This window comes from Capsicum annuum, unplaced genomic scaffold, assembly GCF_002878395.1.
Source record: "Capsicum annuum cultivar UCD-10X-F1 unplaced genomic scaffold, UCD10Xv1.1 ctg11325, whole genome shotgun sequence".
Lineage (NCBI taxonomy): Eukaryota > Viridiplantae > Streptophyta > Magnoliopsida > Solanales > Solanaceae > Capsicum > Capsicum annuum.
Genome location: NW_025816383.1, coordinates 1 through 2129, shown reverse-complemented (window position 1 = coordinate 2129; position 2129 = coordinate 1). Strand labels below are relative to the sequence as shown.

At 35.7% G+C, this 2129-nt stretch overlaps 1 long non-coding RNA gene across 1 annotated transcript; it reads right to left on the bottom strand.

Moving 5' to 3' along the window:
- Nucleotides 1-437: 437 nt before the first annotated feature.
- On the bottom strand, nt 438-2105 carry LOC124890069. The gene is made up of 3 exons (XR_007048925.1): nt 2023-2105; nt 1563-1836; nt 438-1433 (listed from the first exon to the last, which is right to left on the bottom strand). It is a non-coding gene; the product is annotated as an uncharacterized LOC124890069 (long non-coding RNA).
- Nucleotides 2106-2129: the final 24 nt, after the last annotated feature.

Sequence of the window (2129 nt, the reverse complement as noted above, 5' to 3'; positions counted from 1 at the left end):
TTCTTTTAAGTTGTGGGCTATGAAAGACTATGGTGTCAAGGAATCTTAGATAGTATTGTGTACCTTACAACTCAATGGTCTATTTGTTATAGCCAAACTGCCATACCGCGATATAGGTTTCCGGATGGTGAGCTGCTACTTTATGCACCCGGGGAATTGCCACATCAATGTGGGGTACCTAGTTGTTTTACATTCCAGACATCCAAAGGAAAATTTGGATTTTGGCCCGAACGTGGAGGAACCTTTGAGAAAGGAATCGTTTATAGAGAAAGCTTGATTTCTCCAAAATTAGTTAGTATTTAATATTTTCTTCAATTTGAGTTTCTATTAGAAACAACCTCTCTGAAGTTTATGAATTACCCTCTTTGGACTTCACTTGCAGGACAACTATGGGTGGGTATGTTGTTCTATACAAGCTCTTTTTTCCTTTTGTTCTCAATGTTTATTTTCGGACATAATGTATGGACCTCTTGTTCTAACAATTATATTTATTGCTTGCAAGTTTGAATTATGGCCTCAACGTGAATCCTTTTGAGAAAGGGGTGTTTTTTTAGAGAGTTTGGTTTCGCCATATTTATTTATTTAATATTTGCTTGTGCATGTATGTTAGGAACTTTTACCCCGGCTATAAAGTCTATTGCTTGCAAATTTTTAGTTCCAAAATGTATTTACTGAAGTTAGCCAGCTTATTTCATGTTTTTGCGAGCTATGGCTTTGCTAGGAAAAAGGCGATTGAAATCCCCTCTTTTTAATTGGATGGTTTCTCTGAATCCCGCAAGACTATAGAATTTGTTGAATTTCATCACATCTCAATTATAAAATATACAAAACCAATCGAAGCTAGCATCTGGAAGCCTTTTCCCAGTCATGACATGGATCCCAATGCACAACACCCTAAAATGTGACACACTGATTCACGAAATAACGATTGAAAGACATCTCATAGCTAGAAATGGAGATTAAAGGAAGTTTAGTCCAGGTTAACAACTAGTTCAGGAAAATAGTTATAACTGCCAATTAGTTAGACAGTTTTTATTGTTCATTCTCAATTCCGTTAAAAGTTAGTTACAAATGTATTCTTAGTGTATTCCATTTTCATTGATATATAGAGAACATGTAAAATGAAGGATCATATTAAGAAATAGTATCAGTTTCCCTGGTTCCTGAATCAGCCTACAAATCTCGAGTTATCCTCTATAACTCCTACATTTGTGTAACACACAGAGACCAGTTTTAACATCATAAACTTCCATCGAAGTACCAAAATACTTTCCAAACCATCCTTAATAGACAACGATACAGATCACAGAGTTCTTGAAATGAAGTTAGAGATAGTTATCTCAAGTTTATCTTCATCGTTAGGATCCAAGTCGTTTGATATCCAGAACTTCTTTCCATCTAGTGGTCCTATTCTTCCCTTCTTTGGTTTGCCCCTGCAGTAGTAGTAGTTGCATGAGGTGTAGGCATAAACATCAAGGAAGCAGCAACAACAATAACAACAAAAAATTCAGAATAGTTCCACGAGTGGGGTCTAGGGAGGATAGAGTGTACACAAATCTTACCACTGCCCTTGTCAGGTAGAGAGGCTATTTTTTTAAATAAACCTCATGGAAGCAAAAGAACAAAATATAAAGAAGTTGCAAGTTTATTTTGAGAAAACGTCAATTTGCATCTTCCGTTCTCAATCCAAGTAGCTCACAAAATAAAAAGGCTTAAACGTTGTAATGATTCCGATAAATGCAAGATATCTTCTCTTCATAAAAAGCAGAACACACTGTCCGTTATTTGCAAAAACTACTTCCCTCATTCGACCTTAAGTAGGATCTGGTCTTCCATCTGCGAAGAAAAAAATAAAAATAAATGATCAAAAGCTTCTCCAATAACAATCTAATGTTTGTTATAACCTCGAAGGTCTATCTAAGTTTGGTTTGGTGACATGACATTCCCCAGAAACAGCTTGAATTTAGTTGCAAACGTGCAAGAGCTTTAAATTATAAAGTATATAGGACTAAAAACACTAACCTTCGCATCCAAGTTCAAGCTCTTCTTCCTGAACATAAAAGAATATATGAGCTGCATCAGGCATCTACTAAGACTAAAAGATGTGCTATGTTTTAAGTGTACACACG